This window comes from Panthera leo, chromosome D1, assembly GCF_018350215.1.
Source record: "Panthera leo isolate Ple1 chromosome D1, P.leo_Ple1_pat1.1, whole genome shotgun sequence".
Classification (NCBI taxonomy): Eukaryota; Metazoa; Chordata; class Mammalia; order Carnivora; family Felidae; genus Panthera; species Panthera leo.
The window spans coordinates 42,604,412-42,624,230 of record NC_056688.1 but is presented as its reverse complement, the minus strand read 5'-3'; the positions used below and the strand labels follow the sequence as shown (position 1 = coordinate 42,624,230).

Genomic DNA, 19,819 nt, shown 5'->3' with positions numbered 1-19,819 from the left:
CTCCATAGATGTTAGTTGGCATTATCATTAACTCTTAGATTTCTTAATGATCATAATTCATTAGATTTTATGAGGCCTTAATGTTCTTAAACATGACAGTAGTGATCATCTTGGCCATCACACCATATTTTAACCCAATTTTTGAAACCAGAGAAAATTACAGGTTAGATGAATTATTTGAAGGGGTAAGAAGAAGATCGAATGCTGAGCAAGTTACGTAGGTAGTGAGTGCAATGGATTTCCTCTCTCCAGGCTATGCTGCCTCTGCATAGGTGGCCACTAGACATCGGTACCCTCACGACATGTAACATCAGCAGCAGCCTCGTGGAGACTCAGCTGTTGCCATTACCCAGGCACTGTCTTCTTGTCTGCAACATCTCTTTGAACAGGTTGCTTGCCCATCTTTTTATTTTTGTTTTCATTTTAGATACTATTAATCTTCAACTTGACAAAATGTCTTCGATTCTTGCTTAGAAATAGTTACCAAATACATATAAAAATGTTTCCCAGATGCTTTTTCACTCCCAGCTTCTACATGATATTCAACTCCACCTACTTTTCTTCTGGATGTCTGTCACAAATCTGGATGGATCTTCACTGGCTAGTATGACTCACTGGAAAATGGTTTTTGCGGAGCCTATGTGCCACACATTACCACTTCAGGGCTTGCTGTTGCTGTTACTGCTGAGTGCGGAACTCGACAAAGGTCAAAATCTGCAGAAGACCAGGGAGTAAAAATTTATGAAGCAAGCACTGGGAAGAGACCTGGAAGGTAACTGGCACTGTGCAAATCTCATTCTACCACACCATCAATACTCCCTGACTCTGGAAAAGTCATTTATCTTTTCTTTATTGTACTTGTAATTTTTTTACGACAAATGGGACAGTCGTGATATCTGGCAAAAAAAATAGTTTCCAGGATAATAATATACATGTGACATTGTTTTGGAAAAGGTAAAAGTACCACACCAGGCTGTTGCAATTTTTCTAAGCAGAAAATCGTTTGTAAGATGAGGGCAAAAGTGGAATCCTCCTAACTCATTGAAGCAAAAATGTATATTGCCTGTTGCAGCAGCTCAAGTCTTTCTGTGGTAATAAGCACGAGAAACCACCACAAAGAGGAAAGGTAGCACTTTGGCACCTGAGACACCCAGGTTTAAATCAGTTTATTACTCAGAACATATGTATCCTCCGACACATTTCTGAATCCTTTTAATGTTTAGTTCGTCATCTGTGAAATGGGGAAATTAACAGCAATCTCTCAGCAATGTACCGAGGATCAAATTAATTGATGCTGCTTAACACAGCGCTTGGCATATTGTGAATGCTCAAAATGGTCGTTTTATTATAATTAAAATGATAGTATTTAATTCATTGGTGTCGCAGGTAAGAGGGTGAAAAATAATTTAATTTTCTTTCATTTCTATGGGAGCATGAACATACTGAATCACAGAATCAAGAATCTCATCAGTGAAGGAACCCCAAGAGACCATCCAGTTCCATTTATATTCAGGTACCAGAAGTTATTATTATTTCCAGTCCAATCTATATTCAGGGACAGGAGTATTATTGCTTCTAGTCTGTATATGTAGCCCCTAAGGCTTGCAAATATTTGGTGAGATTTGGTCACATAACTGTAGGTACTAAAAGGGGAACCTGATTCCAAGTCACCTGTCTTTTAAGGTAATGTTTCATACATTTCTTGATGGCATTCTTATTATGTAAATGAGGTGCTATTTTGCTGATGGAGAATGTTGGCAGCAAGTATGGTTAGATGTTGCAAAGTTACTGAAGTGGTTTTTTTAAAAAGATATAAGGTTCTAATGTGTCAGTCAAGTATCACTTATTCCTAGTTTTGCTCTTCAAATGGAATAATTCTGTCTCAAATCAGATGATGCTGCTCTAGCACTGTCAGTCTTCAGCTGTTGCCACTCCCTACTGAATAGGAATCCTCTAAGTAGTTTCAAATATCACTGGACCATTTTCTCTTCTCTCATTCAGGAAACTTCAAGTATTGCATCAAGGTATAGAAAGTATGGTATCAAGGATCCATGGCTCTTCATTTGGATTTAAAACCAAGGTTTTAGCTATAAATGGTCTTAAAAGTTGGTAATTTTATGTGAAGTAAGATTACTAATTCTTCTCCAGCTCAAATTCAGAATTGAAAAACATCCTCTGTCTCATTTAGCTGAATCTGCTTGATTGCTTGAGAAAAATGACTTTATGCTGTTGCAATTGACTGTTAAACAGCCTCCATGAAGGAATTACTATATGCACATTAAGATCTGTAAAACTGAGTAGAATCTTTACCTGACAGTTTTCCTCCACAAAGTGATTGTATATTTCATCTACTGACAATGGCTTTTATGTGTTGCTAGCAGACTGCATATTGTAATGCTAAATTGAGACAATAATAGAACTACTATTCAGCGAATAGCAAAGTTTTGAGTGTTATTATTGTTATTAAGATTTTATTATTTTGGATTACTAGTTAGCCTTCTTATGGAAAACCAATGGTTTGGTATGAGATCATGTTAAAAAATATTTTCTTATTCATTCCTGAGTGGTCATTAAAATCATTTCCTACCACTTGCCTGAAGAATTAATACATTTAATCACTTGTTTTGTTTTGTATTTGAAGCATACTCTTTTACCTTGTACGATCCTCTGATAACTTTCACTTTCCTGGAACGGTTTCAGCATAATTAAACATTTCATGATAAAGATCATAAACTGCTGACTCAGCTGGACTCTGATGCAATTAGTCTGTACATATGGTTGGTTGGATGGTCCATGTTGTGTCTGTACACTTACTTTCTATAAAGATGAAAACATATGATCTAGTCAGCTACAGTATTCAGAAATGACATCTGCCCCATTCCTAAGCTTTTTTAAAAATCAATAAGTCATCTGAATTCCAGTAAAAAAAAATTGTCTATAATGCACTTCAGATTTTTCCAGAATATGGCTTTGCATGACTAAAATATAGATGTGCAAAGAATATAAGGCAGTAAGCCTTCTACAACTGAACTTCCTGCTAAATAATTCACCATTCCCCAGTATGTTTCTCTACCTCTGATCCTACATTTGTTATTTCTCAGGTAATTTTTCTCCTATTCTACTTCACACAGCCATTTTTATTTGGGGAAATTCTTCCATTGTGGGAAGTGCCATTATAACATGGTTGTTGACAATACTACAGTGAAATGAAATTAGTAGTATTTGGGTATTTATGTGCAATAAATTTTATTTTATTTTATTATTTTATTTATTTTATTATTTTGAGAGAGAAAGGGAGGGAGAGAGAAAGAAAGAGAGAGAGAATGAATGAATGAGAGAATAAGCGGTAGAGGGAGAGAGAGAGAATTGTAAGCAGGCTCCATGCTCAGTGTGGTGCCAGACATGGGGCTTGATCTCATGACCTTGAGACAAAATTAAGAGTCTGACAGTTAATCGACTGAGCCACCCAGGTGCCCTAAGAATCATTATTTTAAAAAGGGCTCAGAATTTTAAATCAATAAACTAAAAATTTCATAAATATTAAAAATGAAAATAGTAACATTTTATAAAACAATCAAAATTAAGTTAACAAAAGTTATATATTCTGACCAATATCTTTATAATAAAACTGTATACATGGAAAACATAAATCAATTGAAGAGTTTAACCTCTGAATAAAGAATATCATTTGAAATTACATGATTTGAGCATTTTAAAAAGGTACAAACAGCAAAGTGTGTCAGTGTTCGATCATTGTTGCATCTGTATAATGTCTCTGCATACTAATTTTCAGTTGGTCAACAGGCTTTCTGATTCTACTCTAGTCAAGAAAATGGTGAAGAGATAGTTGTTAGCTAACTCTAGACTTTATTTAACAAGAAAATAAACTGTTGTTGGAGAACTTTAAGGGCATCATTTTTGAAAAACCATTTTCTTATGGATAGTGAGCTATAGTTCACTTCAGAGATAATATTTCCAGTTCACCTTTGTCCTTCAGTTTAATCATGGAAACCTGGAGACTACAGCACAGAGGTATGGGTATAATTTTCAGTATTTTACTTTTATATTCTACTTGTTCAGAAAATCTTTGAATTTGGATTAAGCATCATTCTTCTAGAGAAACTATACACTGTCAATAGCAATTTTCTGTTTCTGCTGAGCATTATGGAGGCAATGAAGGATGCCTTTAAAATGAGTATTTTTTTATTCAAGATATCAATGCCATGTATAGCTCTCTGGTTAGGATCCAAAATGTAAATTATTCAAGGTTTACGTTTTAAAAAATACTGAAAAGTCAGCTTAAACTGAAAAAAAAAATTTAGTGCATGTACATAGCACAATATTCCATAATACAAATCACTAAAATTTGGTATCCAAAAGCACTAGAGGCAATATTCACTCTCTTACTTATGATATTACAAAGCAGTTTTCTGCTTTTTCGCCTTCACTTCTGAATTTCTGAGTTCAGGCTGCTAGTCCATGACATAGACTAACTGAATGGATGCTTCTAGATTATTCCTGCCTAGGATATTGACTCTGGTGAGTGATATAAGTATTAAAAAGCATTTATAAGTCATATTTTTGTTGTTGTGGTTTTTTATATGGTGATGGATTAATGATACAGCAGATGGTTTCTGGCTAGATTTTTCTTGCTGCCTAGCAAGGGTCTTGCCAGTTTTCTAAACTGCCTTTTTTCTTCCCTGTTTTCTGAGCTGGGTCAGCCAACTATTGAATACCTCAGTTCCCAATAACTTTGTAATATATTTACTTTTTTGCTTAAAGCTACATGGTCAGTTTATGTGGTTTTAAATCATGAATCATGGCTCATACTCTTCCAACTCTCAAATTCTTACTAATCCTTTAAGGTCCACATCGAAAACCATATCTTCCTTGAGGGCTTTCTTCATTTGCAAACTGAAACGTGGATGATCCGTGGTCTGATTTTTCCTTGATTCAGCTGTGCTTGTTTTACAATTTCAAATTATGCTTTGTTCTTACAGATATCTGTTTTCCTTCCTTCCTTCCTTGTTTCCTTCCTTCCTTCCTTTCCACAATTGTGTTTTAGTGCCTCTACTACACTGTAATCTCTATCAGGGAAGGTATTTTTTTCTCCTACCCATTTTTGCCCCAAACACATACCCAAACTAGTCCCTGTTCTGTACAAGCTGGTTTTTAAACACTATAATTATTAAAATTTAAATTATATGCATTTACGGGGCACCTGGGTGGTTCAGTCAGTTAAGTGTCTGACTTTTGGTTTCAGCTCAGGTCATGATCTCATGGATTGTGGGTTCAAGCCCCGCATCAGTCTCTGTGCTGACAGCATGGAGCCAGCTTGGGATTCTCTCTCTCTCTTTCTCTCTCTCTCAAAAATAGATAAATAAACTTAACAAAATAAAATATATATATATATATATATATATATATATATATATATATATATATAAATTTACAATTAAATACATTATATTAAAAATCAGGGTAATACATACTTAAAACTCATCACTTCCTAATTATTGCATCTTATCTTACTCTATTCTATGCTCTTGAACTTATTAACCATTCTTGTGTCTATTGTGGAAAGACTAAATAATGGTGTGTTACTATTGCTCATCTCTTCACAACTTCACATTTAGTAATTGCACCTCAGTGCTTATAATAGGCCATGGTGGGACGATCTACCACAGTTACTGGCAAATACTTTAAACCAGGAGGAGACTGGAAACAACCCCAGCTGGTTGTCACATATTTAACAGCACATTAGTTTGGATTCTGTCTCTAATGAGCCCGATCTCATCTACTATGGTTTATTCTTAACCTTAATATGTGCAGTGGTGGCGTCCTGATCGTCCATGGTACTGATTGTGTCAGAAGTAGTACCTTCACTGGACCACAAGTTCTATAGTGTTCTGTGTACTTGCCAGAGTCTTTAGCTTTGAAGTTTCTCTGCTAGTCCTTCCAAAGCATGTATAAGCACTATTCTTTTGTGTTAAAGTCCATGCTGCTTAAACGATGCATATTTTCTGAACTGAGCCTCCACTAATAATGCTTCCTTAGCTTTCACTTTGTTTTTCCTGTTGCCTTTAGAGTCCTGTAGTGACATGTCACACAGGATCTGATAGGAATGAGAAGTGCTGAATGAGGAGTGCTGAAAAGAAAAATTTGCATAACTTGGAAGCTTCAAGCACAATGTTAATTGTATTGATTGTTCAGTTTATCCTGAGATAACAAGTTTCTTAACAAGATTTCTTTGGAGTTCTGTCCACTTCTGGGGCACCTGGGTGGCTCATTCGATTAAGCATCCAACTTTTGATCTCAGCTCAAGTCCCAATCTCCTAGCTTGTGAGTTCGAGCCCCATGTCAGGCTCAGCGCTGACAGTGTGGAGCCTGCTTGGAATTCTCTCCCTTTCTCTCTGCTCCTCACCTGCTCATGTACACACCTGTCTCAAAATAAATAAATAAAACCCCATTCTGTCCACATGATGGGAGGAAGAGGGCAAGACATACTTGCAAGACAAGTATGGAAGAGGTGCTGGGGCATTACGGAACTAAAACTGCCTTGTCAAAAATGTTCTTTTCGTTTCTGCATGAAGTTTGTATTGGGACACTTCCCGATTGCAATGGGATAGTAGGTTTGTGATTTAAAAAAGTCTCCTAAGATTCTTAGTGGTAAGTGTTCTTTCTAAAGAGCTACAATACTCAACATATTCTAGGTCTTCTCTACAAAAACAAAAAACAAAAAAAAAACACAACTAAAAAGGAGAATGATGTGGCCTGGTAACAGCGATATTCTAGTTAATGACTTTTTCTAGGTGGCAGGGAAGGTGTACTTTAGAACCACACTTCTACCTTCTTATGTGGAGTCTGCTAAATGTAATTTATATTTTAAGTAATAACTTACTTATGGACATATGGCCATTACAGTTGTGATTTTCTCAAAATTGCTATAATTATACTTATTGTAGGACTCAGACCTGAATAAATGTTAATCACAATAAGGATCCAGGAAATTAAGTTCTTGAAAGAAAAGTACCTAATTCATCAATTTATGGCCAAATTAGTTATTTTGTGAAATCTAAAAAAGAATCAATAAATGTTGATTAATTGTGTTTAGGCTTTGTTATTATAACCTGCTAATAAGGTGACTTTTTACATGTTAATTGTCACCTGGACACCTCACTGTGAATTATAAATGCTTATGATTATTGAAGGACAAGTTTAACAAATATTTGTTGTTCCCTTCCTATGTGCCACACATATCTCAAGGCTTGTGGCATAGAGCACTGAACAAAGTTTCTGTCTTCATGGAGGTTAACTCTAACACAGATAGATAATGTCCAGACAAACAGTGGAAAACATGCTTTTTTGAAAATATACAATATAAAAAATGGCACATGAAGATGGAATGTGACCAGGTACGCTGTTTTGTGTAAGAGGATTAACAAAGGAGCCTTTCATAAAATATTTGAGCTGAAAGCCAAGGAATTTACAATAGTTGGCCATGTAAATGTATGAGTGAAAGATCTTATAGGTAGAGAGATTTGCAAGTGGATTTTCCTGGCATGCCAGTTAAATGGCAAGTGATCATCAAGACTGGAGCAAATGAACAAGAGAGAGAATGAGAGAAGATCAGATGGTGACTGGGGACTACACCAGGTAGGGTCAGCAGACAACAATGAGAAACAATTAACATTATATAGCACTTCGTGCCAGACACCATCCTAAGAGGTTTGCTGGTTTTAAGTCAATTAACCCTCTCAGTAACGTTACAAATTTGATGCATTAACATTTTATACATGGGAATTTGAGACAACGAAGAATTAAATAACCAAAATTGTAGGGGAAGACAATGGTACAGCCATGATTTAGACCTACACGTCTGGCTCTAGAACATATATATATTTTTTTTTAATCAGGGGATGTTTTATGAGAGATATCAAATGTTTTACAGGCTTTTGAGTGGAGGATTCTCTTTATGAGGATTATTTCATTGTGCTTGCTGAGTCGAAAGTGGACTCCAAACAGGCAAAGAAGCTGACAGTATAATTTAGGGGGTTATTGCAGTGCAGTGCTCCAGGCTATTGATGAAGTTTGCATCATCTCGGATGGCACTGATGGAGTGGATAAAAGTAGTCTCATTATAGATATAATCTAAGGGGTTGGTTGATGGATTGAATGCTGTGGTGAGAAAAAGAGAGCAATTTAATATAACTCCAATGACTTTGGACTGAACAACTAGAAGAATGGGGATTCTATTTATTCAGATAAAGAAGATGGGAGATGAAGCAGGTTTGTAGGAGCAAAAAAAAAAAAAACTTTACTTTGGGGCAAGTTAAGTGAAAATTAAGGACTAGTAACATTAATTAGAAAATTAATGGCATTAGATGGGGCGCCTGGGTGGCTCAGTCGGTTAAGCGTCCGACTTCAGCTCAGGTCACGATCTCACACTCCGTGAGTTCGAGCCCCGCGTCGGGCTCTGGGCCGATGGCTCAGAGCCTGGAGCCTGCTTCCGATTCTATGTCTCCCTCTCTCTCTGCCCCTCCCCCGTTCATGCTCTGTCTCTCTCTGTCTCAAAAATAAATAAACGTTAAAAAAAAAATTAAAAAAAAAAAAAAAAAGAAAATTAATGGCATTAGAGACTAGGATTAAAGGTATGAATTTGGGAATAATTCACTCATTAAGGAGTGAATAAGGGTCTTCAGCATTTAGACTTTAGAAGCACAAGAAGAAACTGGCATTTATGAAGTAGGAGAATCAATGAGTAGTGTGGTTTGAAGGCCATGAACCAAGTGTTTTAGGAATGAGGTAATCCCTGGTTGAAAATACTACCGATATATTGATAGAGGTGAAGTCTGAAAATTGATTCCAGGATTAGAAATGTGGGGGTCATTAGTGACCTTGACAAGAGCAGTGTCTGGGGAGTTATGTTTGTTTAATTTTTTTTTTTTTTTTTTTAGAAAAACCTGGATTGATATAGAGGTAAGAGTAAATAGGAAGAGAGAAAGCAGACTGGAAGTACAGGCAACCCTTTAAAAAAAACTCTAGGGGCGCCTGGGTGGCTCAGTCGGTTAAGCGGCCAACTTCGGCTCAGGTCATGATCTTCCAGTCCGTGAGTTCGAGCCCCACGTCGGGCTCTGTGCTGACAGTTCAGAGCCTGGAGCCTGCTTCAGATTCTGTGTCTCCCTCTCTCTCTGACCCTCCCCCATTCATGCTCTGTCTCTCTCTGTCTCAAAAATAAATAAACGTTAAAAAAAATAAAAAAAAAAAAAAAACCTCTATTGTAGGGGTGCCTGGGTGGCTCAGTTGGTTAAACAACTGACTACTGATTTTGGCTCAGGTCATAATCTCATGGTTCCTGAGATGGAGTGCCACATTGGGCTCTGTACCGACAGTGTGGAGCCTGCTTGGGATTCTCTCTCCATCTCTCTCTGCCCCTCCCCTGCTCACACCCCCACCCCATCACAAAATAAATAAATAAACTTTATAAAAACCTCTTAGGTTACACAGTTGGTTGAGCATCTGACTTCAGTTCAGGTCATGGTCTCACGGCTTGTGAATTCCAGCCTCACATCAGGCTCTCTCCTATCTGTGCAGAGCCTGCTTCAGATCCTCTGTCTCCCTTTCTCTTTGCCCCTTCCCTGCTCACACTTTCTCTCTCTCTCAAAAATAAATAAACATTAAAAAATTTAAAAAAATAGGGGCACCGGGGTGGCTTAGTCAGTTAAGCGTCTGACTTTGGCTCAGGTGATGATCTTGCAATCATGAGTTCGAGAGTTTGAGACCCATGTTGGGCTCTGTGCTGACTGCTCAGAGCCTGGAGCCTGCTTCTGAAACGGTCTCCCTCTCTCTCTGCCCCTCCCCTGATTGTGCTCTCTCTCTCTCTCTCAAAAATAAGTAAAAACGTTAAAAAAAATAAACTCTATTATAAAGGAAAGCATACAATAGGGTAACCACTGGAAATGAATGTGGTAGTAAAGGAGGGAATTAAAATGATTTTAAGATGATATATATCACAGCGTGTTTATATACCTATGGAAATTATTTAATCCTGACAAATCCAGAGTGTATAACACAATAAAATAAATCAAGGGGTTCTGATAGAACATGGAATGCTCCAGGAACACAAAGGGGCATGTAACCTGGTCTAACAAGAGGGGAGAAAAAGTAACTAGAGATTTTTAGAAGTAATATCTGAATTCATTTGTGAGGAACAATGTGGGTTAATCGTGCAAAGAAGAATGGAAAGAGCTTTCTAAGCAGAAGAAATCATCAAAGGATATATTAAGTGTACCTCTGATTTGCTTTGTAATATTTAATCTTTATCTTTCAGACACATAATAAAAGCTTATTCATCACCTTTTCTGCCTGGTCTCGAACTACAGTGAAGAAGATAGCCAAAGCTTGCCTTCATGGAGCTTACATTCTGGGAACAATGAAAAATGAACACGTAGACTGTGATAGCACCACGATACACAGAAACAACTTGTCGAGGTTGGCTAGAATGCTAAAGGAAACCTGATCTGAAGAGTGAGCATTTGTGTTGAAACCTACAAGATGGGACTGAGCCAAACCAGCAAAGAGCTGGATGAGGAGCGCTCACAGCAGGGGAAATAGCAATTGCAGAGTCATGAAGAGGGGCTTATTCAAGAAACAGAAAAAGGATCAATATGGCTGGGGTGTTGTGTGAGGTCTGAGAGAAGTTTGCAGCTTCTACTAAGAGCAAAGAAAGCCATTCAAGGAGTTTCAAGCAGGCTTATGGCACTTCCAGGAAGCAGAGGCATGGATACCCTCATTGCCCTCTCTCAACTTCTGCCTCCACCATTCCAGCAGAACAAAGGCTGTTTCAGGCAAAACCATGTACCCTGGTTGAAATTGTCCCTGTACTCCTGATTTATTTATGACCATGAATTCCCTCTATACTTAACTATATAACTGATACTAAGTTACATAACCTAAATGAAGTTAATTTCTTTAGTACTATTCCCTAAACCCTAAAAGAGTTACTGTTTTAACAACATGCCATATTTAGGACTCTTAAGGGTTCTGTTTTACTTATTAGAGATACGAAATATATGAAAATACCACATTATTAATTATCTCTCTCCTGCCAAACACGTTGTTCAGTAAACTGCCCTTTCTCAGTTAAAACAAAAAAAAAACAAAAAACACTGTTAATCTGGTTGATGGGAATGATTTTTTGTTCCTATTTTTCCTTCACTTCCCAGCAAACAACCATCACCTATTTATGCTATTTCTTCTTCCAAAATATATCACAAATCCCTCCTAGTCTTTTTATTTCTTCTGCAACCATGGTCCAAGCCATAATCTTCTCACACAGATTACTGCAAAAAGCCTCCATGTGGTTCTCTGCTTTCAGCTTTGACTTGCTCACCCATTCTCTACAAGTGGCCAAGGAATCTTAAGAAACACAAATTAAAAAACCATGCAAATCAGTAGTACAGTGAATACGTTTTATTGGTGTCCTTTGCCTAGAAAACTGCACTCTTCTTTGCCTGACTGACTCTCACTCGTCTTTTACAACTGAATTCAGATATTCCTCCTAGAATCCTGACTAGTACATTTCTCCTTTCTCACTAGACTGGGTTGAATATCTGTGTTCCTAAAGCATTCTATACTTCCCTCCATCAAGAGCACTTTATTTTCTCTACTGTGTTATGTGTAGACTGCCCTGCATGTCTGTTTTGGTCACTAGACTATGGGACAAGGTCTGTAGCTTTTATTTATATGTGTATCTTACTCCCTGACAAATAATTAGTGCTGAGTAAACAATGTTCTTTCATGGCACTCATGACTGATTGCATAAATACATGTGAATTGTGATGATATAGAAAGGTTTCATTAAGAAGGTGTTACCAGATTCCCCACTACCATTTATTAAAGAAGCAGTCCTTTCCCCAGTGTGTGTTCTTTAGCCCTTGTCAAAAATTAGTTGATTGTATCTTCTTGGGTTTATCTCTGGGCTTTCTGTCTGTTCCATGGGTCTATGTACTTGTTTTTATGTCACTGCCATACTTTCCTGATTGCTACAATTTTGTACTATATCTTGAAATAAGGTACCGTAATATCTCCCAAAGCATGCTGGGAAAACTGAATGTACACACGTGAAAGAATGAAACTTGAACACTGTCTTATACCACTCAGAAAAAAAAAAAACCCTCAAAATGGATCAAAGACTTAAACATAAGGCCTGAAACTATAAAACTTCTAGAAGGAAAAAATATCCTAGACATTGGTCCTAGGTATTATTTCTTTGATAACACACTAAAAGCACAGGCTACAAAAATGAAAATAAACAAGTGGGACCACATTAAACTAAAGAACTCTGTACAGCAAAGGAAACAATAAATTGAAAAGGCAAATTACAGAATGGGGAAAAATATTCACAAACCATATATCTGATAAGAGTTAATATCCAAAATATATAGAGAACTCATACAACTCAACAGCAACAAAATAAAACAAAACAAAAAACAAACAATCCAATTGAAAAAACTGGGCAAAGGACCTGAATAGAGATTTTTTCAAAGAAGATATATGGATGGCTAATAAGTATATGAAAAGGTATTCAACATTACTAATCATCAGGGAAATGCAAATGAAAACCACAATGAGACATTGCCTCACACCTATAAAGAGGGCTACTATCAAAAAGACAAGAAAACAAGTGATGGTGCGGATGAAGAGAAAAGGGAAATTTTACATACCATTGGAAGGGGGGGATATAAATTGGTACAGCCATTACGGAAAACAGTATGAAAGTTCCTCAAAAATATTAAAAATTGAACTACCTATGATCTAGTAATCCCACTCCACTCCTGGGTATATATCCAAAGGAGCTGAAATCACCATCTTCAAGAGATATATGCATTCCCATGTTTGATGTAGCATTACTCAAAATAGCTAAGATATGGAAACAACCTAAATGCCCTTCAGTGGATGACTGGATAAAGAAAATGTTATATGTACGTATGCATATATTTACATATTAAAAGATACACACACACACACACACACACACACACACACACACACACGCTTTATCCAAGTTACCTCCTGGAATAGTTTGGATGAGGCAAGGGAATATTCTGATCAAATAGTTTGGCCTCCTCTAAGCCGCACAGTTTTTGTAAGTTTGTATCATGATCTGGCCAAATTTCTGTGCTGTGGGATTTTAGCATCTTAAAGTAATTACCCTCAAAATGTGTTCTACAGAGTGATTTAAATACTCTTTAGAACAGCAACCAGTGCGCAAGAAATCCTCTGGATGGGTGACAGTTCAGCTTTTTCCATGAGAAATTGTGTATTTTAAGCCCTAATGATCAATGAGAAAATAATAAAGTTCTTGAAACTGAATATATGATCCATCCTTAGAGTAATGAGATTAACTTTGTGTCTCTAATAGAGATTATAAATTATTGTACCATATATATTTATTATCCCTAGAATTTGCTTCACCCTTAAGGAGAAGTATGGGCACTGATGATGCAGGATTGCATAAGCAGAAAGCATACATATCTTAATTAAAGACAGCATTAGATGTCTGACAATAGGTACCTATAGGAGTTTTACAAACACTCTCAAAGGAGAAAAATCTGGAAGTATGAATGTGTATATACATATGCACATACATTCACGTATATGTATCTATGAACATGTGTACATACATGCATAGACAGATGTGTGTATATGTACACATACATTTTATAATTTTTTCTCTTTTAATTTTGCTGTTATAGTAATAATATGTGTTCCTGATTTACAACTTCAAATAGTAGAAAGGGGTATAAGTAAGATTAAAATGCTTTCTGTTCTTCCCTCCACCCCACTTTCTAGCAGGGCACACTACCCTACTTCTGATATAAGTTTTTAAAAATTAATGTTATGTTTACAACCACAAACTTAAACATTATTACACCTTTTATCTTTTTGTGTCGCTATTATTTTGTCAGTTGGGTGCTATCACTAGGCATCTTTCCATTGTAGCTGAAATTTAGCACAGTTACATTACCTACGACCTCTATTTTCCTCTCTTTTCCATGCCTCATTTTTGTATAATTTTTTAAAGTTTATTTGTTTTTGAGTGAGAGAAAGAGAGACAGAGTGTGAATGGGGGAGGGGCAGAAACCTAGGGATACCTAGAATCCGAAGCAGGCTCCAGGCTCTGAGCTGTCAGCACAGAGCCCTATGCGGGGTCAGAACTCACAAACCATGAGATCATGACCCAAGCTGAAGTAGAACACTTAACCGACTGAGCCACCCAGGGGCCTATTGCTTTTACAATTTTTTGCCCTTCTTGGAGTTATTTTCTTAACTGTAAAACCATATACAGCTCTCCTTTTAGCCCATAATTTTCAAACAGTGTCTACTAATTCCTTGCTATGTAAGAAGAGGAAGTCAACTAACACATAGGTTCTCCCTTCTGCTTCTCCTGTGTCTGACTTTTATCAGTTATGACACAAAGTAGCCATTTTCAAGCTTCCATGATTTACAACATTCATGTTCTGTAACTAACGTTAACTGTCTTGAATATTTAGCCTACTACCCATTCTAAAGATAAGTAACTAATGAAAACAATATTATGAAAAGGTAAAATATATCTCTAAATAAACAATACTGTGATTTCACAAAAGAAATTCAATTCCATTTCATGAAATCTTGGCATTCAGGTAAGAGTTTACTACATGCCTAGCTAAAGAGAATTCTCTTCTCTTATACTTAAGTATTTGCTCAAAATTATGCCACCTTTCAGCTTATTTCATATTAGATACAAAATTTTATTATTTTTTAGTTTTTTTTTTGAATTTTAATGTTTCCAGGGTTCTCTTTGTTTCTTGTTGATAAAGGAGACAAATGAAGATCTTTATTTTTCTAATCACCTAATCTATTGAGTAAACCTACTTTATTCCTGCAAATATTTTTGCTGTTCTGATTTTGTAATAATCAGGGCAGGCTAAATATTCACTATATTAAGACCATGAATGTGGGGGCGCTTGGGTGGCTCAGTCAGTTGTGCATCCGACTTCAGCTCAAGTCATGATTTCACGGTCCATGAGTCTCACATGTGCCCCACATTGGGCTTTGTGCTGACAGAGCCTGGAGCCTGTTTCAGATTCTATGTCTCCCTCTCTCTCTGCCCCTCCCCCACTCACGCTCTGTCTCTCTCTCAAAAATAAATAAACATTAAAAAAAAAAAAAGACCATGAATGTGTCCCCAGACCTACTTCTTTCCCTAGTCTGATTTTTTAATGCTGGTGATAAACCAAGTCTATTTTTATGATGCATCTTATGTGGGAAATATCTGTGACTCTAGGTATCTGATCATTCTTGAGAAATGACAGCACAGTTAATGCAATACATTTTTTTCAGATAACCACTGCTAATTTAATGATTATCAATTGCCATTAAATGAATTGTGGAAAATTAAAAAAAAAAAAAAAACCCTCTCTTCTTGTAGACAAACTTTACGAATTCACTTTTTGGTCTAGTTTGGATCTATTGCTTTCTAGGCCTGCCTGCACATTGTCATCTCCGGTTTTAAATATTTAGTCTTCTACTTTAGTTCCTACTGACCTTGTATTAAATATCTTTTTATATCATGGATGCATTTACCATTTTGTTCAAATATATATTCAAGAAAATTTTTTGAAATAAGTACCTATGAGATATAAAATACCTGAGTCTGTTTAAATTTTATTATTATTATTTTTTTAACTGACAACTGAATTGATTTGGAATTACGAGTTGAAGATCATTTAACTGGAGGCTCCTGGGTGGTTCAGTTGGTTAAGTGCCTGATTCTTGGTTTTGGCTCAGGTCATGATCTCACAATTTGTGGGATTGAGCCCCACATCAGGCTCTGCACTGATGGCACGGACTCTGCTTTGAGTTCTCTCTCTCCCTCTCTCTCTGCTGCTCCCCCACTCCTGCATGCGTGCTCTCTCTCTCTTAAAATAGGGACACTTAAAAAAAAGATCATTTAACTCTGAATTTTGAAGGCAATGCCCCATTATCATCAACCTTGTCATGGGTGATAGCCAAATGTGATACCAATATGAGTTCTTATTCCTTTGGAAGCAATTGCTTATTTTTTTCCATTCTGAAAGCTTACATAATTTCCTTTCACATTCAGAAATTTTGCCAAAATATTTCTATGTTTAAATATTTTTATCCCATTCTATTTGATGGTTAGCAAATCCTTAATATAAAAAATGGCTTAAGATTATTGGAATTTATTATTTTGTAATTTTATCATTTTTCTCTTAAAATTTCTGTGTTCTTTTATTCCAGAATTTCTATTTAATAGATGTAGGAATGCTTGCCTTGATCTTTTGTATTCCTTAATTTCAATCATTTTTTCCATATTCTGAGAAAGTTCATCGTTCTGTCATTTAAGATGAATAATTTGATTTAAACAAAATCTGTTGTATTATTCAGCCACTCTATGGACTTTTATAAATATTAGGAATCATGTTTGAAATTTCCAAAAAACTTTAGTTTTATGTAATTATTTTTCTTCCATTGCAGTATTTACCTTTTATTGATAGCACATTCTCTATTATTTCCCTAAGTGTAATCAGTATAATTTTTAAAGTTCTCTTTTGTTCCTTAAAATGTCTCTGGTTCTTTGTTTTGTTTTTATTTTTTTGTTATCAGTTGTTCCGTTGTTTTTTGTTTTTTGTTTAATTTTTAATGTGTATTTATTTTTTTGAGAGAGACAGCACAAGCGGGGGAGGAGCAGAGAGAGAGGGAGACACAGAATCTGAGGCAGGTTCCAGGCTGTGAGCCGTCAGCACAGAGACTGATGCGGGGCTTGAACCCACGAACTGCAAGACCATGACCTGAGCTACAGCTGGTCACTTAGCCAACTGAGCCACCCAGGTGCCCCATCAGTTGTTCCATTTATTCATCTTTTCTCTCGCTAGCTGTTGCATCTCCTCAAATGTTTGATGATGTTTGATGATTCTTGGTTAGACAAATTCATAGGTATGAACAAGGGACTCAGCTAAATAGAGACCACATGGATTTTCCCTGTAGGTTTGTTCCTCTGTTTCTCTCAAGTCCTTTCCTCTATGTGGGAAAGCTGCCTAGAGAGTTCGTGTGGCACATCGGATGGCAGGCATTGCACCAGGGTGACCTGCAATAATGGTTAAGTACATGGGACTCCTGAACCATACTCTGCTCACATCTCAGCTCTAATACTTTCTAGCTGTGTGAACTTAGGAAATTCCATAACTTTTTTGTGTCCCTGTTTCCTTACATCTTAGATGATGATAATAATGGTACCCACCCCACAGGGCTGTTATAAGAATGAAATGAACTAATTTGTTTACTTATTTATTTTTTTTAAATGTTTATTTTTGAGAGAGAGAGAGTGAGCGCATGCATGCAAGTGTGAGCGGGGGAGGGGCAGAGAGAGAGGGAGACACAGAATCCGAAACAGGCTCCAGGTGTCAGCACAGAGCCTGATGCAGGGCTCAAACTCATGAGCTGTGAGATCATGACCTGAGCTGAATTTGGATGCTTAACTGACTGAGCCACCCAGGTGCCCCTGAAATGAACTAACGTAATTTACACAAAAGAATTCAGGAATGTACTGACAATGTTTTTAGGAGGCATGGAATGCCAAGAGTAGTCAGATGAGCTGGGGGGCTCTATCAAATATGAAACAAGAAGGACTGTATCAGGAACAGAACAGTCAGCAGCAACGTCTTACCTTTTATCCTTCATTGCCTCCACCTATGTTAAGTTTACTTTAAGTTACTTTGATCGTTTTTGCTTGTCTCTTAGGCAAAAAGACTAACAGCAGTTTTCCCCCAGACAAACAATGTAGTTTCTACAGAAAGCAGTGTTACGGGTTTATTATCCGGTACAAAAGCCAGACACCTCCTCCTCTGCGGGTGCCCTTAGGAGGAGAGGAGATGCCACTTGATCAAGCTATTCTATAGACAGTCACTAATTATCTTCATTATGGGCAAATATTTTATTTTTTTTCTGTAGCTGCGGTTCTGGGCTTGAGCCTCTTTCAAGCCCCCTAGGGTGAACAGCTCCTGCTTTGGCTGATCATATTCTAGGCTTCAACTCCTCCTGCTTTGGTTTCTCAGTCAATATAATCCCATCCAATTAAAGATTGTTCTAAAGAATCAACTTCTCTGTGCTAATGAGAGATATTTTTGTTTTCAGGATTGCTTATGATTATTTACATCTATGCATCCTTAACTACCATTTCATAGTTAGGAAGAGGAAAAAATAAAAACATAGGTGTAGCGTGCCATCTTTAACCAGAATTCCTGCAAAGATGTACATTTAGGTAAAACAAACAAACAAACAAAAAGGAACATTGCTTCTTAAGGATAAAAATAACATTTTGATCATTGTAGGACTAATTTTTTTCCAGTTTACAGTAAAACTCCCCACGTAAATGTATTTATTTCTTCTTTGTAATTGCCTTTTCAACATAGAAGTATGTGATTTTAAGACTTATCTTTCTGTACTCATTGAAATATAGTGTGAGAAATTATGATGCCCTCAAAAAGCAACTTATAATTATGAAAATAGTATCTGAAAAAGTCTTGGAACTTAACTGAAAAGATACGTGGTTGACAAAATCAGATGTTATCTGTAATTCATTTCATTCTCTAGAGAAGATATTATCATTGTGGAAAGTTCATACAGGAAGGTACTAGGAGAAAGAAAGAAAACCCTGAGGTATCAACCCTTCAAGAGAGGATCCATGATTTCATATAAGATAAAATAAATCTTTGGTACTAACATAAATAAACAATTAAGCTGAAGATCATGAAGATGTAGAGGGTGGTGTGAGAGGGACCACCAGCAAAGTGACCTTTGCATTTCCCTTCCATGTATGTGGTCAGCAAATATTGTTACATCTGAATCTTACTAGTGAGTCACTGGTATCTGAATAATGTCTCCTTGTCAACCTGCATCGTGTTCTTACTTTAGGAATCAAAGGCAAAGATGACATGCATTTCCAGGTTCACTGAAAATTACCAAATGTTACATAAGTAGCAGTGTATACACACACACACACACACACACACACACACACACCCATTATCACTTACTTTTACTATGGCAAATAATTACACAGAAGTTAGTTTGACATATTACAAAGAAAGAGCTTTGCAATATTCAGGAGACATTTTCTTGCATGTGTCCCTCCCCTTAGTACATACACATTGCTGCTTAAGAACAAAATCATTGTTCCCATGAAAAATTCAAATGAGATTAACTATTTTTTTTAGATGAGTTAATTGACCATTCCTAGTTCCAAAGGATTAATGGTCCTGGACAAGCATAAAATAGATTCAGTCAGCTGCAGCAGCTTTTTCAAACAGCCCTGCCAACAGAGTCAGCCACTGACACATCTCCTCTCCTTTAGCCCTTGAAACAACAGCATTGACCTTTAAAACAAAGACTGAATGGGGTTGGGGGAGTTGATGCATTAAAATTAATTAATTAATTAATTAATTAAAAGAAAAACAGGACAAATTCAACAGAAACATGCCCAATTCTGCCAGATGGTGGGATTTTCATGTCTCTGTGCCATAGTTATGGTCAAGTGGTTTAAGTGAGCTTGATGAAAATAAACAAATACCAATACCCTCACATTATCCAAAGTGGGGGGGGGAAAGAACTCCAGGTGTTGCTAATTATGGTGATATTGCAAAGTATTAAGGCATACAGAAGACTAGAGGAAACAAATTTATCAAGCAAGCATATTAAATGGACAAAGATGTTCATATTGTGTATGTACAAAATTAGATTTTAAAAAATTCTG

The 19,819-nt window shown here is 36.6% G+C and overlaps 1 long non-coding RNA gene and 2 pseudogenes across 1 annotated transcript; all 3 read left to right on the top strand.

Annotated features, from left to right (window-relative positions):
• The first annotated feature begins 512 nt into the window (after nt 1–512).
• On the top strand, nt 513–11,410 carry LOC122200630. The gene is made up of 3 exons (XR_006193875.1): nt 513–772; nt 1,433–1,513; nt 10,331–11,410. It is a non-coding gene; the product is annotated as an uncharacterized LOC122200630 (long non-coding RNA).
• A 3,516-nt stretch (nt 11,411–14,926) lies between these two features.
• Nucleotides 14,927–15,024, top strand: LOC122201529 (annotated as a pseudogene).
• Nucleotides 15,025–15,172: 148 nt separating this feature from the next.
• LOC122201530 lies at nt 15,173–15,281 on the top strand (annotated as a pseudogene).
• Nucleotides 15,282–19,819: the final 4,538 nt, after the last annotated feature.